This window comes from Herpailurus yagouaroundi, unplaced genomic scaffold (genome assembly GCF_014898765.1).
Source record: "Herpailurus yagouaroundi ecotype Mexico unplaced genomic scaffold, PumYag 203, whole genome shotgun sequence".
Taxonomy (NCBI): Eukaryota; Metazoa; Chordata; class Mammalia; order Carnivora; family Felidae; genus Herpailurus; species Herpailurus yagouaroundi.
In genome coordinates, this window is record NW_024412434.1 from 23,455,129 (window position 1) to 23,476,279 (window position 21,151).

Sequence of the window (21,151 nt, forward strand, 5' to 3'; positions counted from 1 at the left end):
AAAAAGTATCTAGTAACTGAAACAGGAGGACCGGCGTGTGCCAGCGCAGTGTGACATTTCAGCAGCAGCCTGTGGTGACCACCCTCCTCAGGGCTATCAGGGGATGGCCCTGATCGCTATCCCCTGACGCACTGTTTGCCATCTCCACCGCCTTCCATTTCACCCGCGCTTGCCGTCCAGGAACAGCCAAAACTGTCCTCCGGGGACAGAGCCTTCTTGGCAGCCGTGTCAGGATGGTGAAGTGATGACCCGGTTCTCCCCCAAGTCAGAGCCAATGAGGAGGGGGGTTGAGGTGGGAGGGCCCGAGGTCCCCCCCCACCACAGCTGCTGGAGCAGCCCCTGGCTTTCAGAGGGGGGCTGGGGGAGGGGAGGGCAGCACCCCAGTCCGCTCCCCAGGCTTGGATGACCTGACAGGTGCTCACACTTTCCTTAGGGGAGACTCACAAGGAAGACTCCTGACCCTGCTCACGTGCAGATTCTGAAATCACTGACTCATTATGAGCCCCCTGAATTATACTTTTTCAGTTTTCACGAACGCCCCAGGACCAAGAAGGTTGACATAAAAGAACTTGGGGATCTCGCAGTTGTATGACTCAATTCCTTTGTGATTACTAGGCAGTCGGGTTGGAACAAAGCCTAGTCGGTGAGAAGTTACTGACCTGTGAATACTCCTCCCAGTGGGTCCTGCTCATTCACTCAGTGGCTCACCAGGCTCAGCCGGCCTCTCCAGGGCGACATTCCTCTCCATCTGACCCCCACATCCCCTCCTCCCTCAAATCTCTCCCTTCTTCTGCAGCCTGGATACTTTCTGTGCTGCCCCTGCCCATCCCCGCCCCCCACCTGCCCCGCTTGTAGGAATGACTCACGTCCTGGCCTGTCAAAGACCTCGTTGGTCCTTGAAGCTCATCTTAAATGCCGCCTCCTTCATGGCGATTTCCTGAGTGTCCCCCAAACAACTACCTCTCCTTTCTTCCTCTTTCTCTTTTTGCAGGGCTTGGAATGTTCTGCCTGGTGGCGTGGCTGTTTCTGTGCACCCCACGGATCTCATCTCTCTGTAGCCAGGGCCGTGCATTTTCGTTCCCCCGGGGCACCTGGCACATGGAATTAACTCGCCATTTCTAAAATGAAACTGACTTGCAGTACACGGAAACCAGACGGAAGGGGGTAAGGAAGAGACTAGGGGGTCAAAAGGGAGGGCAGAAGGCTGGTGGGCAAATGCAAGGTGGAATGCAAGGTGGGCAAATGGAAGGTGATTGCTGACAGTGCAGTCAGCCAGTGTGATGGCAACCAGGAGGAAAGGACACAGTGGATGAGTCTAGAGAGTCGAGTCGATTCTGAGCCACTGATGTATCTCCCCCCTTACAGGGGCCCACAGGAACCCGTGCGTGGGCAGAGCATCAGCATCTCAGAGCACGAGATCTGCAGAGTGTGGTATCACCAGCGGGTCACTGCAAGCAAAGCGCACGGTCAGTGTTCTTGGACCAGCGAGACCCCAACAGCACGGGAGCCGGGTGGGGGAGAGGCCACGGTGTCCAGAGCAATCACAACTGAGGGACACGGTTCCAGGTCCGGAGGAGGAGTCCCTGCTGAGCTCGACCAGTGGTAGGGGGCCGGGCGCAGATCCAAGGAGAACGCCGGGCTCCAGGAGACAGTCCCCTCTGGAGTCCCATGTCCTCCAGCTCAAACAAGATGAACCTCTCGCCGATTTTTAAGGATTTCCAGAAAAGGAGATGGTATTCCTTTCTTCCACAGGGAAGGTTGCCTTCTTGGGTTAGTTAAGGGTGCGTCTGTGAACTACTGAGACTGCCTGCACACTGTTTTGTGAGGCCCTGATTCAAGGTCATTGCACAGGACTGCCGTCCAGCCCTAAAGTCTCCAGGTTGAACAGCGGAGAGGACACCCCTGGGCGTGGTGGCCACTGAGTGGATGGAGTATGTGTAGAAATTACCTCGTGCTTTCTGGACTCCGAAACCAGCCCAGTGACCAGGGTAGTGGGGCCGAGGCATGGGGTGGGGTGCGGGGGGATGAGAGGCCGTTTATCTGAATCAGGGTGTGGTCACACAGCTCAGAGAAGAGGCTGAAAGCTGGGAGCTGCTCCTACCATAGGGCCTTGGAGTGATGGCACTCCACATATACCTCCAGCCTGTGCTCAGTGACAGTCCAAACCTGACACAGGGCTGTTCTTTTACAAAGGTATGCAGCCCAGGCACCCCTCACAGCTAAAGCCTGAGGGATGGCCTCAATCAGAGAGCTGGGCTAGCTGCCGTAGAGATCTCTGTGATCCCCAGGATGCAACCAAGGGAGGAAGCAAGGGCCTTTGCTTTTATTTCGGTGCTGGGGCAATTTTTCCCTTTAATTCTCAATTGCTCTCGTTTCTGGTCAGCTGCTAGCAGGAGGCAGCTCTCTGCCTGGGCCCACAGCTCCTCAGAAATCCTAGTGTGCCTGTCACCAGAGAGGCCCAATCCAGACAGTTGTCCCGTGGGATAGTTCAGGGTACCCCGCATGGAACCCAGTTGTTCAAGCAAACAAACTCACAAGTTGCAGGCAGGTTGCCCTCCAAGTTTAAACATACTGTGTCCTGCCTAATGTTTTTGGGAGGCTGGGGAGGTGGGGAGGGGTGCCATTCAGACTAGAAAATTCTGCCTCAAAGAAACCCGTTACAGTAAATTTGAAGTGGATTCAGGGTCAATATTTCAGAAAAGGAGTCAAGAGACTTTAAGGGGACTCTTTATTTATTTTTTAAAGTTTATTTATTTTTAGAGAGAGTTCATGTGGGGAAGGGGCAGAGAGAGAGGGAGAGAGAGAGAATCCCAAGCAGGCTTCCCACCAGTAGCACAGAACCCGATGTGGGGCTTGAACTCACAAACTGTAAGATCATGATCTGAGCTGAAACCAAGAGTTGGATGCTGAACCGACTGAGCCACCCAGGTGCCCCTGAGGGGACTCTTTAAGGCCAGATATCGTTGTGGACTGATTTGGGTTTTCCCAAATTCACGTGTGAAGCCCTAACCCCTGGTACCTCAGAATGTGCCCAAATTTGGAGACCACGGTTAACAGAGTAATTAAGTTAAAATGAGCTCATTAAGGTGGCCTCTAATCCAGTGTGGCTGCTATCTTTATTAGAAGAGATTGGGAGGGGCGCCTGGGTGGCTCAGTCGGTTAAGCGTCCGGCTTCGGCTCAGGTCATGATCTCACACTCTGTGAGTTCGAGCCCCGCGTCGGGCTCTGTGCCGACAGCTCAGAGCCTGGAGCCTGCTTCGGATTCTGTGTCTCCCTCTGTCTGACCCTCCCCTGTTCACGCTCTGTCTTTCTCTGTCTCAAAAATAAATAAACATTAAAAAAAAATTAAAAAAAAAAAAAAAAAGAAGAAGAGATCGGGACCCAGACAAGGGGGAAGGCCCTGTGGAGATACGAAGAGAAGGTGGCCGAGGAAAGAGGCCTCAGAAGGAACCAGCCCCGTCCGCACCTTGATCTCAGACTTCAGTCTCCACAATGCTGAGAAGTGAATTTTTGTTACTTAAGCGTCCCAGGCTGTGGGACCTTGTTGTGGCATTCCAAGCAGACTCATACAGGGCCTGGGAGAGAGGGAGGGCAAGGGTTGCAGTGCTCTGGAATGACAGTTTAGGTGGAGGGTTCCAGATTAGGGAGACTCAGAAAGGTGGGGGATTAAGGACAATAGTAGGTAAGGCTGGATTAAGGTAAAAGTAACCAGCTGGTCTAACTCTGCTCCCTTCACTTCTCTTCCACATACCCTTCTCAGCTTGCTTCTTGCAGCTGGAGGTCTTATCAGGTCTCTCAGGAATATATACCATTTATTAGGAGGCCCCTGAAAGTGGAAAAATACCTTGTCCCTCCCACCTCCGTGCCAGTAATCTCTACTGGTGGGACTTCATAATGGTGGTGGAGAATGCAGAGTGAACACCTTTCTCAAGTGGCTCTCAGATTGTATCACTTGGGGAACAGCCTGCTATTTCTACTCTCTTTAAGTTTACTTATTTTATTTTGAGAGAGAGAAAGAAAGAAAGAGAGAGCATGAGCAGGTTGGGCAGAGAGAGAGAGAGAGAGAGAGAGAGAGAGAGAGAGAGAATCCCAAGCAGGCTCTGTACTGCCCAACGTGGGGCTCAAACCCACGAACTGTGAGATCATGACCTGAGAGGAAACAATGATTCGGACGCTGAACCAACTGAGCCACCCATGTGCCTCTATTTCTACTCTTAATTAAGTCTGCCTAATGGAAGAAGTAAAAGATTTAAAGAAAAAAAGTGATTATGGACTGTGGGACGTCGCAGTGAGTTTTCAAATGGAATAAAATCCCCTATGCAGAGTCCCCATGTAGAGTCCTGGCTCCTCTTTAGTCTCAGATCTTGATTCCTCTCTTTTTTATTTTTAGTACTTGAAAACAAAATCAGCAGCCTCACACAAATAAGAGTTGAACCAACATTGGAAGTTCTGCCATCGAGTGGACCCACAGAGCCCCAGAGGTGAGTTATTTCATTAGTTCGTGTCTTGATTTCTCCATGTGCAAACCTGTGGGCCATGCTTCCCACTGCCTCCTTGCTCAAAATGCAGTCAGGGGCATTCAAGCTAAAATAAATTCAGGTTCCCAGTAAGTATAAAGTAAATATCTACCTCCAACAAACTTTTTTAAAATTATTTTTTAAAGTTTATTTATTTATTTGAGAGAGAGAGAGAGAGAGAGCACATGGATGGGGCAGAGAGAGAGAGAGTCCCAAGCAGGCTCTACACTGCCAATGCCGAGCTCAGTATGTGGCTCGAACTCATGAACTGTGAGATCATGACCTGTGCCAAAGCTGGACGTCTAATGGGCTGAACCACCAGCCGCCCCCAACATACTTCTTACTAGAAGTGGGAAAGATAGTGAGCCAAAGCTTAAGTTCCCCCTTTTAGCTTTTGAGTTTGAAAAGGACTACTTTCTTTTTATGAAAAACAAAAACAATAACACCCCCCCCCCCCCGCAAAACAACAAAACAAAACCCCAACCACTCATTTTGTTCATTAAACTGCTACGATTTCCTTTTAATAACAGGCCTGGAATAGGTAGAAATTCCCTAAACCCATTGAAAAGATGGCTCTCCTCTCACTATAATTTTGATGATTACAGCTAACAGCAGCTCACTTGGTTGGCTTCATTTGGGAGGACTGAAACTTATCTCTTAGAGTGTCTACCTTATAATAGTCGCTGTTTTGATAGAATCTCTTCAAAATCCATTAAACATCCCTTTTTCTTCCTAACCATTGTCCACTGGATGTAGGGTCATCATAATATTACCGTTGCATTAGGAGGTGTAATCCAGTCCTGTCACCAATGAGCCACTGTGGTTTTTTTCCCCTTAGGGCTAAATGATCATGTTCTTAGGGATCGTGTGTCTACTTGGTGCCACTGCCTGTTTTCGCTAGTCTATCTATTTTGAGTCTCTGCCCCTTGCCGTGGGCTGTGAGAGCAGATGCCGAGCTTGTTAGACTATGTCTACAACTAAATACAATTGGCTCTGAACTCCAGGTGTCAGGGGCTCTTTGGCGAACAGCGGTACAGTAGACATTCATGAATACCACCCCAGCTTGCATTACTGCCTTTCCAACAGCCCCTGATTTCTGCTGGAGGATCCACATGTTTCTACCTGGGGCTCCGAGGTTGGAGCCCTTGAGCATAGCTAAGCCAGTCAGCACGTTGCATTCCCCTAGGCATGTGATTGGTCCAGAGGTGATATATGGACCCAAGAAGGTCCAATCAGAGTGTTCTCAGCATCTCTAGCTTATGATGCCTTGATAAAGGCATACCTGTTCTCTCTTAGACATGGAACAGAGCATATGGCCTGCATCTGTCCGCAGTTATCTTGTCACCATTAGTGAGCTAGCTTTAGGATGAGGTTGATCCCAATGAAGGCAGAATGGAGAGAAGGATTGAAACAGTTCTTTGGTGCCACCTTCTTTTTTAATGTTTATTTATTTTTGAGAGAGACAGAGACAAAATGTGAGTGGGTTAGGGGCAGAGAGAGAGGGAGACACAGAATCCGAAGCAGGCTCCAGGCTCCGAGCTGGCAGCACAGAGCCCGACATGGGGCTTGAACTCATGAACTGCAAGATCGTGACCTGAACTGAAGTTGGAGGCTTAACCGACTGAGCCACCCAGGTGCCCTGTTTGATGACATCTTCTAAGCACTGGATTAACCATTGCCTAAAGGTCCCTTGACCTCTGGATCTTTCTTTCTTTCTTTCTTTCTTTCTTTCTTTCTTTCTTTCTTTCTTTCTTTCTTTCTTTCTCTCCTTCTTTCTTTCTTTTCTTCCTTAATGAGGCTTTACATGATAAATCTCCTTATTGTCTAAGCCAGTTTAAGTTAGCTTTTCTGATATTTACATCAAAGAGAGTCCTAACTGACTCATAATGTGAAAGAATTTGGACTTGACTTGGTCTGAAATCTATTTTGGTACTTCAGAAGATACTGTTGATATACTTCCTGGTAATACATGGGTATCCACTTATTTTTTAAATCATACATATGCATTGTATGTACTTTTGTATGTATGATATTTCACTATATAAAAGAAAATGAGTATTACCAGTATACAGCCACTTAGGCAGAATACCCAGTAACATTAATTCAAAAAATATTTATTGAATGTCTATTCTATGCCAGACACATTCTTGGTCCTAGGACATGGCGGGGAAACAAGACAAAAATTCTCACTCAAATAAATAATTTTAAAAACATAGGATATATAGTAATGTTAGGTAATGATATTGCCATGAAAAAAAAACAAAGAAGGTTAAGGGAGAGACAAAAATGTGTTATTATTTTAGGCAGCGTGGTAGGGAAGGCATCTCTGATGAGATGATGTTTGAGCAGAGACCCGAAGGAAGGTGAGGAGGTGAGCCTCGCAGGTATTGAGGGATTTGGGAAGAGCTCTCCAGGCAGGGGAAACAGTATGTGCAAAAGTCCCGAGGTAGGAGTGAGCTTGGAGTGCTCTGGCAACAGCATGGAGGCTGGCAGCCTGGAGGGCAAGGGCTGAGGGAGAGGGTGGCAGGACGGCGGCTAGGAACACCGCCTCACAGGCTATGGCAAGGACCAACTAAGTTCAGAGAGAGATGGGATGTTTGGAGGATTTTGAATAGGAGGTGTTAGGATCTAACTTAGCATTCAAAGGATCACTGTCGCTATGTGGAGAATAGTGTGTAGAGAGTCAAGGTAGACCAGGGGAGGTCTTGCATTATTCCAGGTGAGAGAAGCAGTGGCCTGGACTTTGCTGTAGCAGAAGGGGTCGTGAAAGATGGTCAGACCCCAAAAGTAGAGCCTAGAATTTGTCAGGGAACATGGATAGGATGTGGCATGGGAGACAGTAAGAGGAATCAAGGGCACTTCCAAGTTTTTCCCTTAGGAACACTTGGAGAAGGAGCAGGTTTGGGGAGAGAATCAAGAGTTCTGTTTGGGGGCACCTGGGTGGCTCAGTCAGTTGAGGGTCTTGATTTCAGCTCAGGTCGTGATCTCATGGTGGGTGGGATCAAGCCCAGCATTAGGCTCTGCACTGACAGCGTGGAGCCTGCTTGACATTGACTCTCTCCCTCTCTCTCTGCCCTTCGCCCCACTTTAAAAATAAATAGGCAAACATGAAAAAAATAGTTCTGTTTTAGATTTGTTAAATTTGTGATGCCTGATTAGACACTCAAGTGGAGCTCGGGTGGGCAGATGGATATGCAAACGTGGAATTCGAGAGAAGATAGGGCCGTGTTTAGGTAGACTTTGCTCAGCCTCACCATTGCTTCTCCTATCAGTGACTGGTGGAAAACTCAAAACAAATGAAATGGATGGAAACTTTGTGAACACTGGTGGTCTTAACTACAATATCCATGTAGAGGTGCTAAAACTTCCAAGTGAGCTGCCTAAAATGGACCAATCTGCTGTATCTGATCCAGAAATGGTGTTACTGGGGGACGGAACAGAGATGACACGGGAACTCTCTGGAAGCGTTCCTGCGTGGCACTATCCACCACTACCAGAAGATTCAGACCGCGCTCAGGTGCTGCTTGCTTCGACGACCTTCTAGATAGCAAAAGCACAGCTCTGGGTGCCAACACACAGGCTGTTGTATTTTAGTTTTTCTCCCAAAGTCCTTAAGCGCTGTGGGTTCTGTCCTTCTGCATCTGATGCCATACCCCTTGCCAAGTGACCAAGGGAGCCCCTAAATGCAGCTGTAGTACTGCACGCAGATAATGACAGTATTGCCTGTGACTGTGACAGCCCCCGCCCTGGGTACTTGGCTACCTCTGACCTTTGACACACCAGCTCTGGGCAGCACACATCATTAAACGTGAAAGCAAACATGGAACCTGCTGGCCCCTGGGCTCAGGCTCTTTTATCCTTAGTGTGGGTCTCTATCAGACACGTTTTTACCCTAGGTCTTGGGCAGGTTCTCTGTAAAAGTATCTAGTCTAGATTTCCAAATGAACATCAAACGAAAATGTTCTAGAAGTTCAAACAACAAATCCTCACCTAGGGCACCTGGGTGGCTCAGTTGATTAAACCTCCGACTTCGGCTCAGGTCATGATCTCATGGCTCGTGAGTTCAAGCCCCGCATCAGGCTCTCTGTGGACAGCTCAGAGCCTGGAGCCTGCTTCGGATTCTGTGTCTCCCTCTCTCTCTCTGCCCCTCCCCCACTGACACTCCATCTCTCTCTCTCTCTTCTTCTCTCTCTCAAAGATAAATATTTAAAAAAAGGAGAAGAAGAAGAAAACAGTGGAAGATACTTAAAAAAAAATGCTCGCTTAACCTGGCAGAATCATTTCTCCATTTTCCCAAAGGAGGAGGGCAAAAAGAAGAGGCATGATGGAGCCTTGTGACTCTTCAAACGATCTCAGAGTACTCTTGCTATGGAAGGATGAAAGCCTTCTTGAGGCATCCAAGCCCAAACACTCCCCTGTAGTTTTGCATTCAAATTAACTAATGAGCTAAGCCCCCCTGGTTCAGTTTCCTGTCTTTGGTTATAATTGCTGTTGCAGTCTTACTAATCATTTCCTGCAGTTTTTCCTTCTTTTGCTATGGGAAGTATTAATGTCTTTAATTTTCCATTCCTCCTTTGGCCTGGGGAGTCTGTTAAGAGAGGATTTCTTATTCTCTAGTCTGCCTTTCTCAGCCATAAACAATTTTCGTTTTTCTAGAACAGACTTTTCTAGGTTACTTTTTAATTCGAACCTTCACTTTTGTTTTACTTTGTTCTAAAACGAATGAGAAGCTTACAATAGCCAGAGTTGAATCCAAGAATTTGAGGCTCTTTGTGATCTCTTTTCCATCATTTTCTCTCAAGAGTCTTTAACTTGGGTTTCTAGGGGTGTGTCAGTCCCCTGAGATTATGTGCAACCTTTTGTGCTTTTATGAGTAACATTCCCCCCAAGCCCCAGTAAAGATGTCATAATTGTCATCAGGTTTTCAATACATGTTACTAAAATAAACTCAGAAACCTTGAGGGGCCCTACTTAATCATTCTGGGGATTATTGCTTTGGGCAAATCTGGTGACCAATCCTTACCTACCTGAGAACAAAGAGAAGATCATCTCAAGACTGTAGGAAAAAGGCTACCTTCCACACAACACTGGAACTGCAAATTTCCTTTTCCCCAACTCTTCCTCCTTCTACAGAGGCAGGAGCTGCTTTCTTAAAATGGTAGATGATGTGCCCAGAGTCTCGGAGCTAAGCAGTTGTAGAGGTAGGACTAGAGTCTACGTCTGGTTCTTGATTCTGTTCACCCTCCACTTTCCATCACCAACAGCAAGACTGCTAACATTCCATAATATTCCACGCTGAAGCAAGTTAATTCCAAGTACCTAAGTAAAAGTAACCTAAGTGGGGAGGCTGGGTGGGCTCAGTCAGTTGGTTAAGCATCCAACTTCGGCTCAGGTCATGATCTCACAGTTTGGGAGTTTGAGTCCCGCATCGGGCTCTCTGTTCTCAGCACTGAAGCTGCTTCAGATCCTCTGACCCCCTATCTCTGCCTCTCCCCTGCTTGCATTCTCTCTCTCTCTCTCTCTCTCTCTCTCTCTCTCTCTCTCTCTCTCAAAAATAAAAACATTAAAAACAATAATTAAAAAAAAAAAGAAATACCTAGGTAATATTTAGTAATTGAAAAGAAACCTTCTGAGCCATGTAAAGGGTCTGTATGTCATAAACTCAGGAAATCATTTCTTGTCTTTCCCAGCCTACAGAGAACATTCCCGTGTGTATCGTGTACTGCAGGCATTACATTGTGAGCTACCTCTTTGTATCCATGCTCCTCATTTCTCCCAGGGTTTTAGGGCCTTTGAAGATGAGGACTTCCTATTGAATGGGTTTCTATCTCAGAGAATTTGGCACACAGGCCTTTTAGTAAGGCAGATGTTTGTGGAAGGATTAGCACTATTTGCACATTCCATTACACTTTTAGGACATTATCTAGCTGTCAGCCTTGTGCACCATAATTCATAAGCTCAAATGCCTTCGAGGGTCAGGCAGGTAATTTAAATTAATGAAGCAAAACAAGTGTAGGGCTATAGGGGCAGTGGAGAAAGTGGACAACTGGGAAATTTATGCTCTATCCCATTTAATGTTTAAGAAAAAGCACTTTGGAGGCCAACCTTCCAGCTATGGCAGCATAAAAAGGTCCAGAGGACCCACTCCCCACAGAACAAGTTGAAAACTGGAAAAAACAAACCAAACCAAACAAAAACCCAGTCATTTTTGGGCCCTGGAAATTGGCCAAAGGCAGATAACAAATTGAGAAGCATTTACTCGTGAAAAATAGCTAGAGCTTCAGGAAGGAATGGCGGGGCCTGTAGCCTTTTTGTCTGTTCTGCTACTATCCCTGCCCTCCTCCCCAATTCTGTCCCCAGCTTTATCAGCAAGGGGTGACCAGAAAAAATAAAACTAAAAAACAAGTTTGCTGCCAAAGGGAGCAAATCAATTTTGGGCAGAGGGCGAAAGGCTGCAGTGTGGACAATAACAGAGGACTTGGCAGGAAACTAATGGGGAAACGTCACTGCACTGCAGGTGTGAGAATCTGCTCCTGGTTGGGGTAAGCAACAGACCAGCCATAAATTTAACAGGAAATCTTGGAATGGGAGAGCCTTAGAAAGACTGAGATGGGCTCTCACACATCCCTGACTTCCTGGGAACCTACGTGCATGTGCATGAGAGACCCTAGACAGCCCAGCAGAAAGTGAAAACCAAAGCAATTTAGCACTGGCTAAACATCAGACGCCATCCCCAACCCTCACACGCATCTATGTGCGGGATGGAAGCTTCATCCTGTGGTGTTGGAGAAAAACCTCTGCCCAAATTCACTGGCTGACCATTGGGCCACACAGAAACAGGGCAACCCCTAGGAAATAAGGCTAAGAAATAAAAATAATAAGAATAAACCTACACATACACACACACACACACACACACACACACACACACACATATCAGTAGCTACACAAATGTGGGGAAGAGAGGTTCTGCCATTCAAGTGCAGATTAGTGTCAAATGATAAAATGAAACCCTCAGGAAAAGAAATCAGAACCCAGAGTTACTAAAATATTACCTAAAACAAATATTACCTGAAACTTTCAGTTTTCACCAAAAAAAAAAAAAAAAAAAAAGGAAGGAAGAAAATTATAAGACGTGCAAACACATAGCAAAGTGTGACTCATACTCAGAAAAAAAAAAGCAGTGAATAGGAATTGACTCTGAGTGGGACCAGATGTTGAATTTAGCAGATGAAGACTTCAAAACAGCTATTTAAAATAGGTTCGAGAAACTAAAGGAAGCCATATTTTAAAAATTAAAGGAAAATCTGATACTAAACAAATATGGAATCTCAACAGGGAAATAAAAACTATAAAAGAGAACCACACAGAAATACTGGATTACTGAAAAGTACTAATAATCAAAACGAAAAATTCACTAGTGGGCCCAGGAGCAGATGTGGGATGGCAGAAGATAGAATCAGTGAACCTGAAGATAAAGCAGTAGAAAGGATATAATCTGCAAAACAGAGAAAAAAGATAGAAGAAAAACAGAGCTTTAGAGACATGGGACAATATTAAGCACACCAAAATACATGTAATGGGAGTCTCAGAAAGAGATGAGAAAAGAGTGGAAAATATCTGAATAAATAATGACTGAAGATTCCCTTCAGTCTGAATAAATAATGACTGATGAATAGCATTAACCCACAGGCCCCAAAGCTCAATGAATTCCCATATCATAAATACAAAATACACCTAGACACATTATAAACAAACCGCTTAAAGGCAAAGACAGAGGGGTGCCTGGGTGGCTCAGTTGGTTAAATGTCTGACTTTGGCTCAGGTCATGATCTCATGGTTCATAAGTTCAAGCCCCACATCGGGCTCACTGCTGTCAGCACAGAGCCTGCTTCAGATCCTCTGTCCCTCTCTCTCTCTGCCCCTCCCCTGCTGGTTTTCTCTCTCTCTCTCTCTCTCTCTCTCTCTCTCTCTCTCTCTCTCTCTGTCAAAATAAATAAACTTGTAAAAAAAGACAAAAACGAAGTAATCCTGAAGACAGCAAGAGGAAAACAACTCATCAAATACAGTACAAAACTATGAATGGCTGACTTCTCATTCAAAGGAGACCGGAGGCCCTGGAGGGAAAGCTTCAGAATACTCAAACAGAAAACAGATGCAAGCCAAGATCTCTTTATCTGGCAAAACTATTAATGAAAATGAAGGTGAAATAAACATATCCCTGGATATTACCCAAAGACCCTGATGGAATGTGTTGCTAACAGATATTCCCTGTATGAGTAAGTAAATGATGTTTTTTAGGCTAGAATTAAATTACACCAGGTAGTAACTTGAATCCACATGAAGACATGAGGAGCTCCAGAAATTGTGTAGGTGCATAGATAAAAAGACTTCATGTCTTTGTTTCTTGCTGTTTCTCCAGACCTGGCACAGTGCCTGGGACATAGGACGTACTCAGTGCATACTGAATCAGTGAATGCTATCCTGCCATATGCAATATATCCATCTAGGAGTTGTCTTAAATACTTTTCACAAGACAGGGTATAAGTAATTAAATTCATTAAAAACTATTACTCTTGAATAATACATGTTAGAGAGGGTGGGTTCAGGAAATAGGAGTTACTATGTACCTGATGGTCCAGGTACACAGGTGCATATCCAGTGAGAAGCAGTTGATATGTGATGGAAAAAGCATTTGATCACCTGGCAAAGCTCTTTCCCTGACATGGACCTGATTCTTGCTGCTTTTCTCGATGCAGTCTGGGTCCTCTGTGTTACAGAAATCTTTCTTGGGAGAAAAAAAATGTATGTGATGTGCTTAACACAGTGTTGGCAATGCGAGAACTCTGTGGAAATGTTATTAGGAATGATCTAATAAGGTCTTCTGGTCAGTCCTACCTTGAGCCCAATTGCATGACACCACATAATTCTTCCAGGAATTAGAAATACCCAGATGGTAAGACACATCCTCTATCTCCAACTCTTGGCTTGGAACTTCCTTAGGGAATACAAGTAGACCAGCAGTTTATGCGAACTTGGGGTGCTAATTCAGCCTGGACATTGGGCAGAAGACCGACTTTGCGTGGGCTTTGCTGCTCAGGGCAAGGACTAAGAAAACAACTAAGAAAAGCCTTTTCTTGAGGTTGGAACAGGGCCCAGAAGTATGTGAGCAGTTTGGTACGTTGGGCTGGCCTGAGTGACTGATGACACCCAAATATATACCCTCCTTCTTTCCACAGAGTACAGTGGCTTCTGTCTACACACAGGCAGCGAATCCCCAGAAGAGACACCTTGCTGAATGCCTGTGGAAAGCTTCTAAGCACCAGATTCCTGAAGAGATGCCTCTTTCAGGTGTCTTCTGATAAAAGACTTTTCAGTGGGAGGCCCAGGCTTGCCTCTGTGCAAGAACCAGAATTCTGAGGATGTTAGCTGCATTATTCCACTCAGGCTGCCGTAACAAAGTACCTCACACTGGGTGTCTTAACCAACAGAAGTTTATTTTCCCACAATTCCGAAGGCTGGAAGTCCAAGGTCAAAGTGTTGGCAGGTTTTGTGTCTTCTGAGGACTCTTTTTTGGGGGGCACCTGGGTGGCTCAGTCAGTTACGCATCCAACTCTTGGTTTTGGCTCAGGTCATGATCTCACAGTTTGTGAGTTAGAGCCCCACATCAGGCTCCGTGCTGACAGTGTGGAGCCTGCTTGGGATTCTCTCTCTCCCTCTCTCTCTGCCTCTTTCTCTCTCTCAAAAATAAATAAATAAATAAATAAATAAATAAATAAATAAATAAAACTCAGGACTCTTTTTCTCCTTGGCTTTAGACAGCTTCTCCCTGTATCCTCACATGGCCTTCCCTCTGTACCCGTCTATGTCCAAATCTCCTGTTCTTGTAAGGACACCAATCATGTTGGAGTAGGGGCCGCCATATGGCCTCATTTTATCATAATTACCTCATTAAAGCTCTGTCTCCAAATACAGTCACATTGTGAAGCACTGGGAGTTAGGACTCCAACGTATGGATTTGGGACATTGAAGTAAACAGAGGGGTCGATGCCACTTAAGGTTGTAACTTACTGGGCAAGACTAGAAGAGTGTACAAAAGAGGGTTTTTGAGGAGAAGAGGAGGATTATGTGCAGGAAATGTCCTAGAGGCTCTGCTTAATGAGACCTCACTGAAACCTCCTTAACCCTCACTTGAACAGCCACCTTACAAGGCAGTTTTTCATCTTCTTGTGTAGTGTCATTTCCCTTTCCTTTTTGACTTTTCTGTTTTATTCTGATGGTGGTCGTTGAGTCTGTTAAAGAACGTAACTTACACTTGTTCACTCTCATTTTGAGGTTTTCTCTTGCATTCACTGAACCGTGGTAAAAATGCATATAAGCCTGTCTGCTGAGTCCTAATTTATTTCCCTGAAATGCAATGGAATACTCTGTAGCTTCTCCAACTGATGGCGTGGTCCCGCCCGGATGTGATGGAGCTACAGTTTGGGACTGGCAGTTGTGCAAGGGGGAAGCCCGGGGTTGTGCTTGTGCGTGTGCTGGGGGGCTGGGAGGGAGGCGGGAGAATTCTCTGCCGAGTTTTGTCTGATGTAGTGAACAGATCAGGCATCTGCCTTGTAAGTTGAGACCCCGAGCATTTAGTTGCTGCCTTAACCCTTAGTCCTACACAGACACAAGTATGACATGCCTGTGGGACCAGCTACCTGATTTGCAGGGCCCGATGGGAGATAAGGGGAAGCAGAGTGTTACAGCAAACGTGAGGTCCTTCTGAGCGTGGGCCCTGGGGGACTGCCCCCATTACACGTTTGTGAAGCCAGCCCGTGTAAGGAGAAGGACTTTTCTTTTTTCTGCTGTTTTAATTTTTAACTTTTATTTAAATCCAAGTTAGTTAACATATAGTGTAATAATGATATCGGGAGTAGAATTTAGTGATTCGTCACTTACATATAACCCGGTGCTCATCCCAACAAGTGCCCTCCTTAATGCCCATCGTCCATTTAGCCCCAAACCCCTCCAGCAACCTTCAGTTTATTCTCTGTATTTAAGAGTCTCTCATGCTTTGCCTCCCTCTGATTTTCTTATTTTTCTTTCCCTTCCCCTGTGTTCATCTGTTTTGCTTCTTAAATTCCACATATGAGTGAAAACATATATTTATCTTTCTCTGACTGACTTATTTCACTCAGCATAATACCATCTAGTTCCATCCACGCTGTTGCAAATGGCAAGATTTTATTCTTTTTGATCCTGAGTATTACCGAGGAGGACCTTTCAGTTGATTATTATCCCCCTCCTAGATTAGAAGATCGTCTATCTTCACTTGGAGAATCTGCATCATTCACTTCAGGTTGCCATTAAACCTTTCTCAGCTGGATTTCTCGGAAGACGCCACACTATCAGGAAAATCTGGCCTTTGGCTCCATGGTTACTACTCTTAGTTTGCTTGATGCTGGGGCGCTGGGGGTGAGGTTTGGATCCCTGGTCATAGCTAACGCCCTTCTGTCTCCTTCTGCTGCCTGGCTCCTCCTCTCTGAGGTCCGCAGCTTGTCTAGGAGCAAAGATGTAACATCACTGGGATTCTGTCACTCCTGCAGAAGAAGGGGGAGGAGCCCCGGACAAGACCCCTGAGGCTCGCAGGATGCCTGGTGTGTGTTTTCTGGTCATAGTGCCCTTCTGTTTCTTCTCTAGTCAAGACTTCTTGGCTAAGGGGTTCTGAGTGAGACAGGTGCCAGCCCGCCCCCGTCCCTGTGGACACTGCCTCTCTTGTCCTGGCCTCACATGGACCTCCCCATGCTGTCAGTTCAGCCTGCTTCTCCTCCTAATTCCCTTGTCTGTTGGTTTCTGATCAATATGGGCAGTACACAGTTGCATTAGTCCCGGGGTTGCTCCCGGGGACTTGTAGACACCGAGGGGTTTCATTCCATCGTACTCAGGCTCCCACGAGCTACACCAGAAGTGAAGCAGAACTATCGTCAGTCCTGGAGGAGGAGTGTGATCCCCAACCCTTTTCAGTGAACCACCAAGATACATCTTGATCCAAGGGGCACCCCCCTTCTTTCTGCGGAGTTAGGGAATATGGTGGGGGGTATGTGGTACCAGGGATATATGGCGTGTGCACAATGGTAAACCACCACTTCAAGAGGAAATCCTCTGCTCTGTGTAACCCAGCTGCTGTCTCTGCTGTCTCAGAGATGACGTGGACTCTGAGGGGCCCAAGCAGATGGTTGGGGCAGTGAGGACCCGAGATCTGTGGGGGTCCCTGGGCCAGAAGTCAACACACCTGAGTCCTGGTCCCGTGAGGTAGGCAGAATAATGGTCGCCCGAAGATGTTCAGTTCCCCAAACCTGTGAATGTTACCTCATGTGGCAAAAGCGTCTTTGCATAGGTGATAAAGGGTTGTGAGATGGGAAGAGACGCCTGGGTTACCCAGGTGGGCCCAGTATAATCACAACTGTCTTTATAAGGGGCGGGGAGGTAGGAGGGTCAGAGCCAGGGAAGGAGATATGAAGAAGGAAGAAGTTGAAGCAGGGTTGTGGTTGCTGCCTGGAGTCGCAAGCCAAAAAACATGGGTGGCCCCTACAAGTGGGAAAAGGCAAGGAAACAGGTTCTCCCCTAGAGCTTCCAGAAGAAATGCAGTTTGCCAGCACCTTGATTTTACTGCAGTGGAACCCATTTGGACTTCTGACCTCTAGAGTTGTGAGGTAATGCATTTGAGGTTTTTTTTTTTAATCACTAGGGTAGCTGTAACTTGTTACAGCAGAACAGGAAGGGACTATACCCTACATTTGCCATTAGTGAGCTATTTGATTCTTGGGAGGGTAATTCCTTTTCTTCGGTCCCAGATACTGTATTTTAGGCACAAACATTTAATAGAAAATTTAAAGGAGCAGGATGCTCTTATTGATTGAAATCATATGTGGAAGGTCAGTGTGAATCAGATGGGTGCAGCTTCTTGGCAAAGTTACGGACCCACTGGGTAGTGCAGACAGAAGGGCGTTGGGTCTCAGGCTATCTAGTGCTATTGACTTTCCCTGGTGGGGAGCCTGGGCACTCTGTGGACTCAATTGGTTGACAACCTTTGACACACACACATCAAAAAAAAAAAAAAAAAAAAAAAAACAACATTGGAGGGGCACCTGGGAGGCTCAGTTGGTTAAACATCCGACTCTTGATTCTGGCTCAGGTCGTGATCTCCCAGTTCATGGGTTCGAGTCCCGTGCTAGGCTCTGCTCTGAGAGCGCAGAGCCTGCTTGAGATTCTCTGTCTCCCTGTGTCTTTCTCAAAATAAATAAACATTAAAAACTTATTGGAATTAAGTAGAATTTAAACTTACTGTTGATATTAGTAAGGCTTACACCTGTATTTTATCTTGGGTGTTATATACAACTCATAAGAATAGAGCTCTTGTTCAAGGCATTTCCAATTCTTCAAAGGTGCTCATTTTAAATCCCTACCCCTCCAGGAACTTAAGCAGGGAGATCGTGCCCATCCCCCTCCTATGAATATCCATTAATGCAACACATCTAGAAAGAATCACACTAGTTTTTCATTGTTACCGAAATGGACTTCTGTAGCCTGCCAGCGTCCTCAAAGTGTTCTTGGGGAAGATCCTTTTTCCCTGGATGTTTCCTTTTGACTTTCTTCTGTTGCTCTTGGAGGCTAGCCAGGATCTCGTGCACCTTTCTGTGGCTCTTGGTTTCAGATGCTTAATGTTGGGGACATCCTAGGACATTGTGCTCAGAAAATGGAATGAGTAGGCACTTGGGTGGCTCAGTTGGTTGAGCATCTGACTCTTGGTTTCAGCTTAGGTCATGATCCCAGGGTCATGGGATCCAGCTCCATGCTGAGTATGGAGCCTGCTTAAGACTCTCTCCCCCTTTTCCCCTCTCCTCCTCTCTCTGAATAAAATAAAAATTAATAAAAATAAAAATTTAAAAATGGAAAGGGTAAGTAAGGAGAGAAGCAGAGACGTTTTCTTATTGGCACTAAAATGCTCTGGGAGGACACCAAGGGCAATATAAACACAGCCTGTGAAATCAAAGCATCATTGAAAAAATAAACAAGCTCAAAAGGCTAGCATTACTACTCCCTTATGAAAAGCAACTTCAGGACTCAAAAAAACAAACACTAAATTGGAGGAGGGTTCTTGAATGTGAACTTGACTGTGCCGTACAGGAAAATGTTCTACTCGGTTGCTTCATAAAGAAACACACAGAGCGAGATAAAAGGAGAATATGTTACATAGAATATGTATTTTCTTAGTGTTGACATAATGCCTACTAATGGGTGGAGGGCCTTGTTAAAATCGGGAACTCCTGCGTTCCTCCAGACGCAGCGATGCTGCTTCAGCAGGACTGGAGTGAAACGCTCCTGGTGATTCTAAATGGACCGTCCCAGGCGGAGATTTTGACAATCCCCAGCGACCGTATCTGAGCCACCAAAGTGCTCAGTCCAGAGATTAAAGCCCACTCTTGGAAATTCGTTAGCAAGGACCCTCACGCATACTTCTTTTTGTTTCCCACGCTGCGTTCCTTCTAAAATATTTTATCAGGTGGGGAGCCTGGGTGGCGCAGTCGGTTAAGCGTCCGACTTCAGCCAGGTCACGATCTCGCGGTCCGTGAGTTCGAGCCCCGCATCAGGCTCTGGGCTCGATCTCACGGTCCGTGAGTTCGAGCCCCGCGTCGGGCTCTGGGCTGATGGCTCAGAGCCTGGAGCCTGTTTCCGATTCTGTGTCTCCCTCTCTCTCTGCCCCTCCCCCGTTCATGCTCTGTCTCTCTCTGTCCCAAAAATAAATAAACGTTGGAAAAAAAAAATTATAAAATATTTTATCAGGTGACTAAGTAGTCGTCTAGTAAAAGCAGAAGTATCTGTTGTTGTTAGTGTTGTACAATATCATGCTGGGAAATGGTAACTCGAAACACATGGCAGTCCAATCAACCATTAGATTATTCTTTCTGAAATTAATAAGCTTTCTGTTCTCTCTGCTCATTTAAAATCACTTGAAGAGTCAAAGGTTTACACATCAGAAGATGTGAGGTTTGGGAAGGCCAGGAGAACCACTGAATTCACTCACAACTCTTCTGAGTATTCTAGGGGACTTCCTTTCTTAGGTCACAGTTCATAGGTCAGGCTCCCCGCCTCAGCCCTTTGCCTTATTCAGACCTCAGTGTCCCGGGGCGAGCCTACCTTTCCAGGTCTGGGCTCTTCTCAGTCACTCTGGACATCAGCAGGACTCCGGCCTCTCGCATCCTGGAAATAAACCTCGTCACTGCAAGGAGAGCAGACCAGCCCACCCCTCCGCCTGCGTCCTCTGTGCTGTCCTGTCCGGCGGCTATTTTCCCTCTGCACCTCTTCTTTCTGGTTTCCTGCATAATTGGCCTTCTAGGGGAGGAAACAATAATTGTCCCTGTGTTTGTGGCTGAGACCCCTATAATAAAGGTTAACGAGAAAACCCGGTTTATTAACATGTAGACCTCATGTATACGTGGGAGACACCCCGGGGTATCTCTCCAGATACCATCCTAATAGGGAAATTGGGGAGGAGGTAGGCCCCTTAGGGGAGAGGAAGTGATTATCGGAAAGGATGAGGGGTTTTAGAAGAACAGATGGGAGTGTGACCGTTTGTGACAAAGTCTGGGTGTGTCCCCTGCTGTGATGAGAGCCACTCTTCCCGGTTGATGAAACTCCCAGGGAAGGGATCTAGGACACTGAGTTCCTTTTGGAGAATCTGTTCGTAGGCAGATAAGAGGAGCTGAGAGAAAGCCTCTCCCTACATATGCTGTTTTTCAAGTGTCTAGGGCTTAAAATAATCAATATACCGAGGCGGCAGGTTTTGAGGTGCCGCGTCCTGAACTTCTGGTCCTATTTTGGGCAGCATATTTCTGCTACCCTTCAGTCTTCGTCTCTAAGACGTGTGCTGGCCCGTGCGGGTGGGGGCATTTGGGTGTTACAGGTGGGACTGCTTGTGGGCAGGGCCCTGGCACTTGCCACTCCATCTGAGCGGATGCAGCTCTGTGCGGGGCACAGGCTGCGTCTGTGTCTCTCTGTCTCTCTGTGTCTCTCTTTCTGTCTCTCTCTCACGTGACACACACACTGCATAGCCCCTACTTTCCAGCCTGTTTTTATTTATTTTTTTAATGTGTATTTATTTTGAGAGAGAGAGTGCTGGGGGTGGGGGGGGCGTGGAGAGAGAGAGGGAGAAAGACCCAAGCAGGTTCCGTGCTGTCTGCACAGAACCTGACGTGGGGGTCCATCTCACAAACCGTGAGATCACGACCTGAGCCGGAATCAGGAGTCAGAGGCTTAACCAGCTGAGCCCCTGGGCGCCCCTCCAGCCTGCTCTGTACTTCCCTCTGCAGCCCTCCCTACATGTCCACTCTGGTTTTGGCCTCTCAGCACCTTCCTGGTGGGAAGGAAATTCCATTCTTTCCCAAGGATGGTGCTTCCTGGGCAGTCCTCTCAGAAGAGGGTGCCTTCTGTTCCCCACCTGGGGTCTGGGGATGGGAACTGGGCTTCCCCATCTTCTTCAGTGCTGCTTCTAGAGCATTACCTAGTCCTTTTTTTTTTTTTTTTTTAAGTTTATTCATTTTTGAGAGAGACAGAATGTGAGTGGGGGAGGGAAAGAGAGAGAGGGAGACCCA

General features: G+C 46.6%; 1 long non-coding RNA gene across 3 annotated transcripts in view; it reads left to right on the forward strand.

The window, feature by feature from the left end:
• LOC121014825 (uncharacterized) overlaps window positions 1-14,176 on the forward strand; it is a 30,489-nt gene extending 16,313 nt beyond the window's left edge. For 2 of the 3 annotated variants that reach the window (XR_005783441.1, XR_005783442.1), the window contains 3 exons: window positions 992-1,164; window positions 4,391-4,481; window positions 13,757-14,176. This is a non-coding gene — a long non-coding RNA (uncharacterized LOC121014825). Of the gene's footprint in view, window positions 1-991; window positions 1,165-1,365; window positions 1,467-4,390; window positions 4,482-13,756 lie in introns of all 3 variants that reach the window. The other variant, XR_005783443.1, reaches the window with a different exon arrangement.
• Window positions 14,177-21,151: the final 6,975 nt, after the last annotated feature.